Genomic DNA, 15974 nt, shown 5'->3' with positions numbered 1-15974 from the left:
GATAAATTGACTTGTAATATTAAGTGGAGGAAAGGTATAACTAAAATAAATGAGTTTGAAGGAATTTGGAAACAGTTCCTAATATTTGTGTTTTCTAAGGGAAGTGGGAAACCGCCAGCGGAAGAAAGCATGAGATTTTGGAAGCAGGAATAGATCCCGAGGTGGGGGGTGCACTTATATGTTATGAATGCTTATATTGTATGATAGGATAGGTTATAGATAATATTTACTCATATATATGTACTCAACATTTACTCAAAATGTATGTAGTATGTTGTGTTGTTTCTTTTTTGTAAGATGTTTATTTTGTGTTTTAAAATATATATTTTTTAAAAAAAGTCATGAATGTGCTATAAAATGCTCATCTAAAGACGCTCTAAGAGCACCTGAAAGAGAGTCAGCCTGTCACAATTTCCTTTCCCTTTCAATGGGGAAAACTGCTCACACAATGGCGACTTAGAACTTCTGGGGCAGCTTGAAATGAGCGGAAATGCTCATTATTGAATGGAGGCAGGTCAGCAGAGCTTGCATAACAGAGCTCCACTGACTTGCCTCCTTCCAGATCTCCCTTGCATAAGTGGTGGGTTCCACTTGCACAATGCAATTGGCAGGGCCCACCACTTGCGGAAGGGCATCAACAGGGCAGAAAATAATTGGCCAGAACAAAACCACCCCGTTCTTCCCTTGGGCATGATCTAGGATACACGCAAAGGATGCCAGTAAGGCCCAACAGTTCTGGCCAATGACCCTAACATTCCCTCAGGATAATCTACGATACACCCTGGTTTTCATTGCTGGAAGAGTTGGTGTGGAAAAGGGTTCCAGGGGGGATTCTACACGTCGTACTGAGGGCGCTTCCATGCGCCCCCAGTGCGCCCCCAAAGCGATCGTGTAGCTTGCCTTTCGAAGAGACGAGGAAGAGGCATCCTTGCTGCCGCCGCCGCCACCCACCTACCTCCTCGCTGGCTGGGTCGGAGAGCTCGGCAGAAGAAGGCCGCCTTCTTTCGCTGAGCTCTCTGACCCGGCCGGTGAGGAGGTAGGTGGGTGGCGGCGGCGGTGGCGGCGGTGGCAAAGACACCTCTTCCTCGTCTCTTTCCAGGCAAGCTACACGATCGCTTTGGGGGCGCACTGGGGGCGCATGGAAGCGCCCTCAGTACAACGTATAGAATCCCCCCAGGTACAAACCTTTAAAATCACAGCCCTAGACCATCAGGGATAATTGGGAGGAGAACTAGTGTAGATCTCACATGTCAAGTTACCGTGAGGGTAAGTCAAACCAGAATAGAGAAAGGAGCATGTCTGAGAGAGTGTGTGTTTTAAAAAAACACAGCAACCGCAGAATCTTGTTTTTTGAGCAGCACAGCAGGCTTGGCTTGTAATTAAGCAAAAGGAAAATGAAGTTTAACAGCGAATTTCATTTCAACCCAGGCATCAGTCAAGAACCTTCCACTAGGAAATCTAACAAATATCTGCAGCCTGCCTCGAAAGTATTGGAGAAGGCTGTTCGGAGCGCCACACACCGTGAAAGCTGGAGTTCACGCCTGCTTGCTTCCTCTGAGTTATTCAGGGGGTCACTGAGTTGGCAATTGTAGGAGATTAGTCAGCTGTGGCACTCTGCTGATTTGAGACTGGATAGAAATGATAAAATTCCTGGGTGGCTGCCGGGTATCCAATGAGACTACTCACTGCACCTTGACTAGCCTTCTTTTTCTTTTCTTTTTTTAATAGGCAGGAGAAGGAGCCAGACTCATGCACACCTCCCGGGTGAAGCAAGGCTTTGGATGCTGCCGTACACCGCATTTCGTTGCCTCAGAGATTACATTTTTTTTAACCCTTCCCTTCACATTCTGCTGTTTGGTTTTATCTTTTGGGATCCCTCTTTGCACAGATGTGTTTAGTTTTTCAAGGGCTTTGTCTCTCTGTCAATCACGTTCCGTGGCCAGGTCCAACAGGAGAAGTCAAAGGCCATTTCTCTCCTTTGTGTGGATTGTTTGAGTATTTGCAGCCTGAAAATGCACCATGTCTACCGACTACAAATCAGGTGTTTAAGACTTATTACGAGGCATCCTTTTTTCCTTTTTCTCTTTTTTTCTTTTCTCTCTCTCTCTTTTTTTTTTGCAAGACACTCATTTACAGCTAGAGGTACTAGGTTGGATTCATACTCCCATGATTGGTGTTCATCTCCCAGGGTGCTCCCAGTACCAGGTAACAGCAGAAAGGGGCAAGCCGTTTTTGTTGATTTCCACCTTCATGTGATTGGGTATGTGGGTGGCTGCAGGGGAGAGGGGCATTCAGTGAAAATCACCTCCCCCTTTTTGTGAGTGAAGCTCTCTTCTTGATCAAAGGCATTGCCAGGAGGATTTCTGCCATAAGTGGAAGGATAACTTTCGATCCAACCCAGGGCATCAAAGGGGCTGTCTTCATGGCACTGTGTTCCCCCTAAACCCCACAGTCACGCTCCTTCGAGTTGATGTCGGGTAATCCCCATGCCAAGGGGCGAGTGTGAGGTTTCTGGCGGTCATCTGGTTACCGGAGCCGCCACCACCCTGCCCTCTTCCTGGCTTCCAGTGACCAATCGCTAGACACCATCCTCCAGAACACCCCCTTAATCCACCATAGAGTGAGGTCAGACGGTGGAAGAGATGGGGCCCCTTGCTTTTTTACTGTGCAGTAGCTGTGAATCTGTGGCTGCATCATATAACTGACACAGTGCAGATTTGCAGCCACCGCAGGCTTTGAGCATGTATAGACAGCCGCTAAGTTTCCCATATGAGACATCCCATCTTTCAGTATAAAGGTTATAATAATTATGCAGCAATGTAAAGGTGGGCTGGATTGCTTGGAGAGGCTGATGACACCCGAGGTTATTCTGGGTCCAGTCATGTTCTCATGTCTCTTATCTTACATTACTTGCAACAGGACATCCTGCTTTAAAACTTTAGGAATGAAAGCAACTTATGTCAGATGATCTAATCCTACAAGTACCTACTCACAAGTAAAAGCCCATGATGCCAGCAGGATTTACTTGGAAGTAAGTGTATATAAGCTTTGGCCACATATTTATGCAGCATTTATTCTGATGGTGAGAGAAAAACAGTTTTGTCAAACCTTTCTCCTAATAATTACTAACTGCTACACTGAATACATGAAACATTAGTAATATAACTAATCTCATTTTCCACAGTTTGGTCATTTGTAACTGCTAAATAAGACCAAAGGAGCCTGACCAAATAATAACAATGCATATTCTTGTAAACCAGTTAGAGTTGTGTTTGATTAGCAACACTGAGACATCTTTGTTTGCATTCCAGCTGAAATGATACATTTCTGATGGACCATCACAGCCACCACACCATCTGCTTTCTCCAGGCTATTTGTTCCAGTTTTCCCAGGCTCTTTCCCATTCCTTCCTAAACGTTTCTTTTATGGCTTTGATCATTCTGCTTCTTGATTATTTTCTTTTGGAATACCTGTTCTGCTCAACCATATAAATGGTCTTAGCTTGGGCCAGGCCTGCACAACTTGAGTCTCATCAAGTGAAACTTGGCCCATTGGATACATATGATGATTTGCCAATATGATGATTTGCTCATGAGCTATGATTGGCTTGGTGAGCTTTAAGTTGCACAAGCTCTTTGAATGATGTATCATAGTACAAACTTGAGCCGCATTATTATTATTAGTATTAGTATTAGTATTAGTATTAGTATTAGTATACCGCCCCATCCTATGTAAAAACCTATCCTATGTTTTTAGGAAAGGAAAGGAACCTCTCATGCAAGCACTGAGTCATTACTGACTCTTGGAGGGACGCCAGCTTTCACTGACGTTTTCTTGGCAGGCCTTATAGCGGGGTGGTTTGCCGTTGCCTTCCCCGGCCGTTATTACCTTTCCCCCAGCTAACTGGGTACTCATTTTACCGACCTCGGGAGGATGGAAGGCTGAGTTGACCCAAGCCAGCTGCCTGAAACCAGCTTCCGCTGGGATCGAACTCAGGCCGTGGGGAGAGTTTCAGCTGCAGAAACTGCTGCTTTACCGTTCTGCGCCACACGAGGCTATATCCTATGTTTTTACATAGGATAAAAACACTTCAAAACAATATACAAAAATTTAAAATCACAAAAAACATACAATTTAAAACCACAAAAACATACAGAAAGAAACCCAGGCCAATTACATATTGCTAAATGCCTGGGAGAAGAGAAGTCTTGACCTGGCGCCGAAAAGATAACAATGTCGGTGCCAGGCTGGCCTCGTCAGGGAGATTGTTCCACAATTGGGGGGCCACCACAGAAAAGGCCCACACTCTTGTTGCCGTCCTCCAAGCTTCCCTCAGAGTAGGCACCCAGAGGAGGACCTTGGATGTTGAGCACAGTGAATGGGTAGGTTCATGTCGGGAGAGGCATTCCATCAGGAATTGTGGTCCCAAGCCATGTAAGGCTTTATAGGTCTTGAATCAGGTTCGGAAACATTCAGGCAGCCAATGCAAGTGGGCCAAAGTGGTTCTTACATGTTTGAACCTTCTGGTCCCTGTTATCACTCCGGCCGCTGCATTTTGCACAAGCTGCAGCTTCCGAACCATCTTCAAAGGCAGCCAGCCCCACATAGAGTGCATTGCAGTACTCAAACTTGGAGGTTACCAGGGCAAAGACAACTGAAGCCAGGTTATCCCTCTCCAGATAGGGGCATAGTTGGGCCACCAACTGAAGCTGGTAGAAGGCCCTCTGTGCCACTGGGGCTACCTGAGGCCCAAGTGACAGAGATGGTTCTAGGAGAACCCCCAAGCTACGAACCTGCTCCCCAGGCCAATCTGCAGAACAAATATTTCAGCATTGGAGATAATTGAAAATTACTCTAATAGAGATTGGGAAGTGGTGAAATAAATAGTGCCAGATCGTCACAGGGGATCATTAGCCACTTTCTGGAATGTCTGAAGCAACACAAATTAACCAGTGTGTGTGTGTGTGTGTGCGCGTGCATGTGCATGCACACATTTGTTTTGTTCTCACTGTGAGATAATGTTTCAGCCTCTCAGGACATTCTGCCACTGACCTTATAAGTCAAAATTCTGGAGCAAAGAAATTTCAGGGGGATATTAGAATGAGAGACTGCTGAGTTACATTTCATCAAGAGGTTCACTTCTACCTCCTGCAGCTTGAAATAGGAAAAGGCTTTTTGTGTTTTATCACACTACATATGATAATTGGCATATCTAATGCCAGGATGTTTGTGTTATATCAGCGATAACTATTTTGTGAAGCGCTACTGTTACTAAAACGATTGCCACTGTCTGAACATTCATTTCATTTCCCTCTGACCTCACTGTTTACAATCACCCCCAAATATATATATATATATATATATATATATATATATATTTGTAACTCAGATTAACACTTCATGCATCTGAGAAAATTAAAGACAAAATTAGTAAGCATATAGAAGGGCATGTCCTTCTGAAAAAGAATCAACACAGCTTCCACAAAGATAAGTCCCGTCTCATCAATCTTCTAGAGTTCTTTGAGAATGCCCATAACCACGTAGAAAAGGGTTGTTTACTTGGACTTCCAAAATGCTCTTGGTAAAGTCCCTCACCAAGGACTCCTTAACAAACGTAGCAGTCATGGAATAAGAGGAGAGATCCTCTTATGGAAAGAACAGAAAGCAGAGAATAGGAAAAAATGGTAAATTCTCCCAATGGAGGGCAATAAATAGTGGGTCCCACATGGATTGGTATTGGGACCAATTCTTTTCAACTTGTTCATAAATGTTCTAGAATTAGGAGTGAGCAGTGAAGTGACCAAGTTTGCCGATGACACCAAATTATTTAAGGTGGTTAAAACAAAAGGGATTGTGAGGACCACCAAAAGGATCTCTCCAAGCTGGGAGAGTGGGCATCCAAATGGCAGATGCGGTTCAGTGTAAGCAAGTGTAAAGTGATGCACATCGGGAGAAAAAAACACCCAACTTCAGGTATAGCTTGATGGGATCTGAACTGGTGGTGACTGAACAAGAAAGAGATCTTGGGATTGCATTGGACAGTTCAATGAAAATGTCAACCCAATGTGCAGTTGATGTAAAGAAGGCAAACTCCACGTTAGACATTATTAGAAAAGGTATTGAAAATAAAACTGCCAGTATCATACCGCCTTTACTGGGGAATATGGGTGTGAAGGTGCTGTTGCACTGTGTCCTGCTTGTGGGTCCCTGGCCAACAGCTGGTTGGCCACTGTGTGAACAGAGTGCTGGACTAGATGGACCCTCGGTCTGATCCATCATGGCTCTTCTTATGTTATTGTGCTCAAATGATTACGTGGACAGTGGGATACGAAAAGCGTACACCATAGTAAGGTACCACAAGATCCTAGTGTTTTTGTTGCAACAGACTAGCATGCCTACCACTCTGGAAATTCTCTTAAATTGTTGATATACAATACTTAGAGTATATTGTATGCACACATTTAAGTATGTGGTATGACTATATCCGCAAGTATCACAGTCTACAAATGGGAAAAGGAAATTGATATTGTAGCAGGCTCTGCTAGTGGCAGAGGTTTATTCTTTAGTATTAGAAAGGGGAAAATCCATCCCCATCAATCCACAGATGGATAGAAAACCTCTCAGTGCTCTCTGTTTACAAATGCATAGCATATTGGAGACATTGATAACTTGATCCCTCTTTAGCCATTTGAGATGCATATACAAAAATATACCTATTAACCATGAATAATCATAACTAATTTTTAATGACCCTTTTGTACCAAGTGAGCAGGGACAGATAATCCCTTCCCTCTCTGCTGCCCCTTTCCTTTGTGTGGTTTGTTATGTTTGTAGAAAAATAAATTAGTTAAATTTAATGAAACTCGAAACAATAACAACAAATAACCATGAAGATACCAGTGGTCTGAGAGCATGGATGTGAACAACTTCTGCCTCTCCAGATGGTTTGGCCTACAACTCCCTCATCATTGGCCATTCTGGCTAGGTCTGATGGGAGTTGTAGGCCAAAATGGTTACTGTCATGGTTAACCTTTTATTTATTTTTTCTACTTTTTTTTACACTTGCATGGGGCAGCCATCTTTTTTCTATACAGTGCCCATGGTAATGATACTACCTTATCATGTAGTATTGTTTCTACTGAGACATTAGTAGCCTTATTTCTAGGGGGGAAAGTAACCATGTGGCTGGGTTTGCAACCAAGCCATGGCTTCTTTTTAAAAGTATTTTTTAAAAAGGAAAAGAAAGATGTCTTACTAATTAAAATAGTAAGTCATATATTTTTCCTTGCCTGAAAGTCAATGAACATTTCCTCACACCCTTCCCCAAATGTCCCCGAATTCTTTCACTCACCTTTGTTTTTGAGGGGTGGGGAGTGTCACACTGCCCTAGGGCGAATGGCTGCTGATGAAGTCCATCCTGAGGGGAAAGAAGCCAAAAGACACATACCTAGGCCATTTCCAAAAGTCAAAGTCCATTTCAGCCACATGACTGCAAAGCTCTCGGTCAAGTCACAGGACTCTTATATAGCTATCAGGAAAATGCACATATACACAGAAAAAGATTAAGTCTGTCCTCTTTTCGAAAAACCCCCCCCCCCCAAACTCTGCAAGATTGGCAAAGGTATCCATCCCCTGATGACATGGGCCCATCAATTCCATACAAGATGGCAGGGGTCAGTGAAAGGTTTGCAACAATCAGGGAAGCTTCTGTGAATAAGAGGTTTCTGTTCCCTATTATAGTGGAGGCTGACTTACTGGTTATTAGTTCCTGCCTTGTATTAACATTTAAATTTGGAATTCCAATGAAGATCGATAAGGGACTGGCCACTTGCATCCACTTCTTGCCTAGGGGCAGACAACAGAAGCTGTCTGCATTGCTTCTACACCCCAACCCTCCCTTAAAATAAAATAAAATGGAACCTAGTAATGTCAAGCTGACCAAACTGTAGAATGGCAATTCAGGTCAGGTTCACCACAGTCACAAATTCTGTAAATCCAAAGTCACCGTGTAATGCGGTGTTTCAAATGCAAGCTCGACTGAGGTGGATCATTTATATAAAAGAAAATTGTTCTGAGGATAAAAGTCATGTTATTAACCTCAGGACATTTAGGAGATGTGGTTTTGTGTATTTGCTTACTCCCTTTCCTAAGCATTTTCTGAGGCAATAGATTAAAGTTCAGCTGTCTGGCTGGGCTAGTGTAGTCCCCTGATGGATATTGATCCATTTGATTTAATATTTAATCATTTTTTAAAAGATGTGGAAGGATCTCGAGTAAATCATTACAAATGAGCCAAAATGAACATTTCTGCCAGGGAATAATCTGATGATTCTGATGCTTCATTAGCCAGAGGGTGAGAAGAAATAGAATAAGGATGTAGAACAGGGATGTGGAATCTGACCTGCAGGTCAAATCTGGCACATCTGTAGGGAGGCCAAAGTAGACAGATTGTATCACCAAAGAAGAAGAGAAATGAGGACAAGGATTTGCATAAAATGTGTATGTTTCAATTTATATGAATAGATGCACAATTAGGAATAATTATTATAATTTAAATAGAAATGCAGTATATCTCACCATACTGTGGCAGATTGTGACCAGGGCCCAATCTACATGGAGTCATCTTCTAAGACTGCTGCAATTTAAAAACACATATTCTTGTATTTGCATCTACTCCTCCCATGGCACATGCAGCATATTAACGTGGTGTAGACTTAATATTAACCTTGCTTTTGTGAGGCAAACATAATCTTAAACTGCATTAATTTGGCTATGAAGGCAGCCAAGTTTTCTCCTCTCTCTCTCTCTCTCTCTCTCTCTCTCTCTCTCTCTCTCTCTCTCACACACACACACACACACACACACACACACACCCCTCCATTAAACTTCTGTGGAGGTGCAATGGTGCAAAGGAGAAGAATTTTTTATTAATGCGTCATCCCAAATGCAACATGCTGACTTTCTCAGAAGTAAGCCTCATTGACGAGAATGTGATTTACTTCTCAGCAGACATGTATATCAGCATGTTTTCAGCTAGTTGCTCCTTGAGGCAAAGAAGTGAAAAGGACAAAGAAGAGAATTGAGAAGGCTTGAAAAGAAATTTCAAACTCCACCCCCTCTAACAGCAGGGGAAGGGGCAAGGGAAAAATTGCACTCACTTTTCAGTTCACTGCACAGGACGCACACACACACACACACACACACACACACACACACACACACACACACGAGAGAGAGAGAGAGAGAGAGAGAGAGAGAGAGAGAAGCCAGCAGAAATGTGTGTACATTATTCATGGATTCACACCTTGGATAACATAAGTACATAGGATCTTGATCAGCAGAGGGTGAAGCTGACAAGAATAGGTTAACTCCTCTTTTCCATGAGAGGAGTTCACCCATTCCTCTTGGGTCCTCTCTTCACTGACACAACTTTCCATTCCAGTCCAACCTGGGACTGATACAGATTGGGGGGAGGTAACATTATGTGTCACATCCATGTGTTAGGTGCAATAGCACTGTTGGAAATTCCCCATATAGCTTGGGTCCAGATGACCAAATAGAAGACACCGTCAAAAAAAGGACTGTCCTCTATAAAATAGGACATGTGGCCACCTACAGTGGAAGCCCAATCAGAAGTTCCTCAAGGTGGCCCCATTCCTTTGCCCTGGTCCCACCCTTTTCTCCCGAGCACTGTATTTTGGTGATTTCCCAGATTTTGCATGGGTTTTCCCTTCTTCTAAAAGACTGAACTGCATCAGTCTTTTAGGGTGGATTCCTGCATTGGGTGGATTGCTTTAGGGTGGATTCCTGCATTGGGCAGGGGGTTGGACTCGATGGCCTTGTAGGCCCCTTCCAACTCTGCTATTCTATGATTCTATGATCTTATAAGGCTTATTTACTGACAGTAAAAGCTTTAAGCTAATATATGCTATCTTCTTCTACCTTGGTCATGCCCACCACTGGAATGTGGCCTCCAAGAGCTTCTCCAAAATGGAATCCAGCCCTTGGGATGAAAGGGGCCCTGAACTCCAACATAGTCGAACTAGTTAGCAGGCCCCCATGCATGGCTTAAATCCTTTTCTTATGTTACCTTGGTGGCACCAGGTAAGTCTCTACAACATGTGTCTCTCCTTCCCCATTCTGATAACACACCCATGTTGGAGGAGCCAACCATCATTGTCCCAGCTCTTGGGGCAACATCTATATCTAAATATATATAATGCTTAGGTATGTTTCCGTAAAGGCTTCAGCTGATACAGGTTGCTAAGCAACAGTAACAACATATAACGTCAGCTGATACAGGTTGCTAAGCCCCTTGCCCGACTCCTCTGGGCTTTCCAAGGTAATCCTACCCCCTTTCTGCCTCTTCGCTCCCCCCCACGAAGGGAGCAGCGCCATGGTCCGGAGCATGAGCAAGGCACGGCTGAGGCCCTTGGTGCCCGGGTGGGAGGCCGCTCGCCTGCCACTCGCCTGCTGCTCGCCGAGGCCCCGGCCTAATCTCATGTGAGCTGGGCGGGCGGCCCAAAGCTGACAGGAATCCTGGGGAGAGGGGGACACCTGCTCCCCTCCCCCCAACCTCCCTGCCCCCCAGGTCTGCCAGCCCCCGCCCCCGCAATATTTAATTAATAAACTTTAAGTAATGCTACAACAGTGTATGTTATGCCAGGTTCAGCCAGTGAAACACAAATTCCTCCCTGCACTTAGCCCTCTCTCACACAATTTGACCCCACTGGCTCCCTTTCCAATACAGATGTAGCGGAAGGAACTACTCCATTCCTTCATTTCCTGATTCCTTTGTCCTTCTTGCCATCTTACTTGCTCTGCTGTCCCTGTGAGATCGGTATCATAACCATCTCTGGTAAGGTTTTGCTTGCACCTTTGGCGAGACCCATGTCAAGTTTCCCATTTTGTGCTACACAGCATCATCTTTGCTAGGTCAGTGATAGCAGTAGATAGTTCAAACTGGGAAGTCGGTCGGTGAATCAAATCTTTAGGAAAGCAAGAGCATAGAAAACAGCCTTATCTTGAGTTAGACCATTGGTCAGTCTAGCTCAGTATTGTCTACACTGACTGGCAGCAGCTCTCCAGCATTTCAGGCATGATTATCTCCTCAACCTACTTGGAGATGCTGTGGATTGAACCTGGGACCTTTTGTATGCAAAGCATGTGCTCTACCACTGAACTATGAGCCCTTCATGCAGGGGGAAGTTGCATCTGGAGCTAGAGTTTTCGGGAATAGCTAGCCACAAAATTTGAGGGCTGGGATGGAACATTTTAAGGAGATTCTGATTTGGGGGATGTGGTGAGTAGTATCCTAGGGAAAGGGGGAGCATTTCAGCATTTAATGCTAAAAAATTCCATTCCCTAGATCTAAGGGGGTGTTAGCAGAAGGCATGCTGAAGACCCGTTATGGTCAACAAGACAATACATTTTAGGCCGGTATTGGGCATGAAATTACAAAACAGTGAGTAAAGCAGAATCATATAGATGTGTGTCCCATGTACTGCTTATTCTCTCTCTCCTCTGCTTCTTATACCATTCCCTGAAATTGTCGCATGACAAGACAGATGGGAACCTTTTTTAAATTTAGAAAGCGTGAATGCCACATACTGAGCTAGACAGAACCTCTGAGGCTGGTTTCCTTTACATGAATTTTATTTAATGCCGGATGCAGTTTGGAGAACCTCCGAATGGCATAAATCCTCAATAGGAAATGCTCAGAAATACCTGCATGTCTCGACAAAAAAGAGTGCATGACGGCCGGTCGTAGGGATGTGTGAAAATGTGGCCAGAGGAGATCCGATTTCCCAAGAACCTGTCCAAAAAGACATCAACATTCGGTTATTTATTGGTGTCATTATGAAAGTCCTGCACCATCCCCAAAGGAGGGGGGTGGGTGGAGGGGAGATCTGTCATGGTTGCCAGGAATAAAAAAGGGGGCGGGAGGATTATCCTTGAAAGCAATCAAAGGACAGAATACTTTTTACCATCTCATCGCTGAAGTTGCCATGGGCACCGGCTAAGAGCCTGGGTTTAAATGTCAGATTTCCCCCTGCTTTACTGTCCTTTTTAACCATTCATCACTGCTGCATCATCCATGATTTTCTCTGCCCCCTTTTTTCCTGTTATTGTTTATAATAATGTATATAAATTCTGTTCTCTTTCATTTCAGTCTCCCCATTTAAAGCTCCTTTCTGAGTTCTGTAGGAAAAGAAATCTGCTTCATAGCCAATACACATCAATTTTCACATTTTCCTTTGGGATTTTACACTTCTAAATAGACTTTTGAAATCATTGGTATATTAATATTTAGCTAGTGTGGTCCCCCCCGCCACCCTTTTTTTAAAAAACAACAACAACAACAACAAATCTTCCCCTGAAAGAAAATTACTCAGTTAAGAGCAAATCAGACTAAGTGCTAAACAAATGCAGGCATTACAGAGTATGACTCTGCCTGCTTGTTTCAGAGCATATGGTACATTTCACTATTGAGTTGCTAAAATGTATTTTCTACAGGGAGGAAACAGCAAAGGGAAATGGCCTCTGTATCTGTGGCAAAAACTTGGCAGGGGGAGGGAAGCCAAAATCCCAGCATTTATAGAAGGCATGCATTTGATGTTGGATGGCTAAACGGCACATCAATTGAATTAATATATCAGATAAATCAGGATAAAAAGGTTAGAAGAAGCAGTTTAGAGAAAATGCTCTTTTTTTGGCCCTTTCGCTTTGCTTCCCTCCTGCCCATTAACTCCACTAAGCTGTCATGGGACATATGGGACCCCTTTGGGATTTTGTCAGATTGATTTGGATGGGGAGAAAAGTCTAGTTTGTCTTCTTTGTATAAAGCAAAACAGAGCTCAGCTGTCCTCAAAGCAGGAAAATGGGGAGGGGGAGAGAAGAAAATCTTGCAATTGTGATTTCGGGTTGTTTGTTAATGCCGTTACCATGTAAATGAACACTAATAGCCTATAAAATGAACAAGCTATGAATGGGTGAGAAATTCACACCACTTTTGATGCTCTTGTTTCCGACTGTCTGGCTTCAAGCTTAGAAGAGCAACAGCACATGTGTTTTATGCCACTGAGCGCCATCTTCACAAGTGGAGAAGTAAACTTAACAAACAAATGAAACAGAACAATGTAGCTTCGAAGAGTTCTGCATTCAGCACACAACCCCACATAGTCTTTGTTTTGGAGGATATATGAACACCCAAAGAATTGGGGGGACCCCCCCCCCCAAAAGGTATTGTAGAGTTGGAAGAAGTGCAGAGAAGGGCAACTAAAATGATCAAGGGGCTAAAATGATCAATGGCTACTAGTCCAGATGGCTACGTGCTACTTCAACTTTGCAGGTCCTTTACATCATGGTAGGAGCCACACTACAGCTTTATAGTGGTATTGAAGTGCACTGACAACTGTGGGGGCCCATGACACATCTATAACACTATGAAAGCGGATTATGGAATGTGTCATGGGCCCCCACAGTTGTCAGTGCACTTCAATACTGCTATAAAGCAGTAGTGTAGACACTGGCCTAATCTACACCAGCCATTTATTCCGGAATAAAATTGAGGTCATCTGTACCAGGCCACATGACATTCACCTGCTCCCACAGTGATCCATGGACAACCCTTCATTTATTAGGAATACCGCAGACTGCTTTTGCCACATTTTTTCTGGCTCTCTTGCTACAATCCTGAAGTCCGCAGCTGGTGTTCCTCCCTTTCCAAAAGCTGTTGCTGTTTGGCACAATCTCCTGGTTCGGCAAACAGCCAACCTGCTGTCAGGTGCATGTCCAGTGGTTTTGGACATGTGCAGGAGCAGGCAGCTGCCATTTTCAGCACAGTTTTTGATTGGTTCTCAGCATGTTTTGGCCTTGACCATGTTTTTTTTTTTTTTTTAACACAAAGGTATCAATGCACAGGAGCGCATCTTCAACACAATACCCCCTGAATTTCTGTGTATTTGCACTGGTGCGTATCTCAGAGGAGGTATTAAAAAAAAAATCCCATACCCATCTGTCCAGTCCCACCCACTTCTCCTGATACACCTTCAAAAGTTGCATCACAGGGAGCACAACCTCCCACAACAGTTCTCCTTTCCTCCCCAGGAAACTTCCCTCACATGTGCCCTGTGAGGGATAGTCTCAGAAACTGGAAACCCCGCGATCGTCCCTCCCCCTTCTCGAAAGGGCTCTAGGTGTAGATGAGCCCCCTGCCTCCATATACCGTTTTCATTCCACTTTCATAGTGTTATATCCTACTTGGTGTAAATCTGGCCAATGTCATTAACCTCTAGGATGTCTCTTGTGCTTTCCCCCATAATCTCGCTTTTAAAAAATCAGAGATGATGCAGTAATTAAAATTATCATGGGATATCTGCAGTGTGTAAAGCCAGCATTGTGCTAAAATACAGCCACTAGATGATGCTGTTTCATTGAAAGTAGACTTCGTAAACACAGAAAGACACTGGAAGAAGAAAACCCAATAAAAATGCAGATTTTTCTTTAATGTAGAAACACCCCAGCTGCCTATTGCTGGTCGGAATCCAGAGAGAGTTGGTGAAATTAAAGAGAGCCCTAAATCCAACTTCAGTGGTGTGCCCTGCTGCAGCCTGGGAACTTGGTAGGTATCCAAAACTGCCATGTGCTGCCACCCACCCTGTGAAACATCCTTGTGTTACAAAATGTTCATTTTTATTTTTAAAATTTAATTTTAAATTTTTAAAATTAAAATATTCATACCTGATTTAGGAAAGTGTCCAAGAGTAAAGCCTCATATGCCTCAGTTCACACTGAACCATAATACAGATTATAAACATAGGCACTAATAAGAATAGAATTAATTATAATAATACCTGTATGTATGACTAATAAAATGGTGAACTCATTTATTTCTAGGTTTTCTAGTTCCCCTGAAAAAAGTTATCATCGACCAAAATACACAGGACTGATAAAGATTTGTTTTTATCACTGTTTTGAGGCCTTGCCTCTCCTTTTGCTTTTGTTTTTGGTGCTCCCCTCCCCCCTTTATTATATGAAGTGGTTCAGACAATCATGCCAAATGGAGCAAACGGATCACAGAAGGGTAGTATGGCATTCCTTTGCTTGTTGCTTCTCTCTCATTCAATGACTTCCTTTCACGAGTAGATGGGGTGGTGGTGAAGAGTGAGGTTTGAACCCATATACTCCTGAGTATGTTTGTGTGTCTTGCCTGCTTTGCTAGAGAGTGCCACAAGACTGGGGGCCTTGCTAGACCCAGCTGGATAAGCCGGCAGGGAGGCGGGGCGACGGCGCGCTAACTTTAGCGCGCGCCGCCCCGCCTACTAGACGGCCGACGCGCAGGGACTACGGAAGCCCTGCAGCGTCGGCCATTTTTGTTGTTGTTAAAGGGGCCACGTGCGCCCCGAAGACTCTGGAGAAGGTAAGTGGGTTTTTTTCCTAAAATTATCCATCCCTCGCCCCCATCCCATCCCCGGTTGTCCATCCCTTCCCCCATCCCATCCCCAGTTGTCTGTCCCTCGGCCCCATCCCCGGTTGTCTGTCCCTCAGCCCCATCCCCGGTTGTCCGTCCCTCCCCCCATCCCATCCCCAGTTGTCTGTCCCTCGGCCCCATCCCCGGTTGTCTGTCCCTTGCCCCCATCCCATCCCCAGTTGTCTGTCCCTCGGTCCCATCCCCGGTTGTCCGTCCCTCCCCACATCCCATCCCCAGTTGTCTGTCCTCGGCCCCATCCCCGGTTGTCTGTCTCTCGGCCCCATCCCATCCCTGATGTCCGGCTTTCCCCCCCACCTCTCCTGCCAGTCCAGCCTTCCCCCCTATCTCCCCCCTCCCGGGATCCCCCCAGCCCGATGGGCACAGCGCTGAGCACAGTGCCCAGTCCGTGGCTTTTCCCGGCTACTCGCGAGTAAGCGAGTAGCCGCAAAAAGCCACGGACTTTGCTAGACGTTCCGCAGCCCCGGCCTGAGGCCGGGGCTGC

This window comes from Elgaria multicarinata, chromosome 10 (genome assembly GCF_023053635.1).
Source record: "Elgaria multicarinata webbii isolate HBS135686 ecotype San Diego chromosome 10, rElgMul1.1.pri, whole genome shotgun sequence".
Classification (NCBI taxonomy): domain Eukaryota; kingdom Metazoa; phylum Chordata; class Lepidosauria; order Squamata; family Anguidae; genus Elgaria; species Elgaria multicarinata.
Note: the sequence above shows the minus strand (reverse complement) of the source record.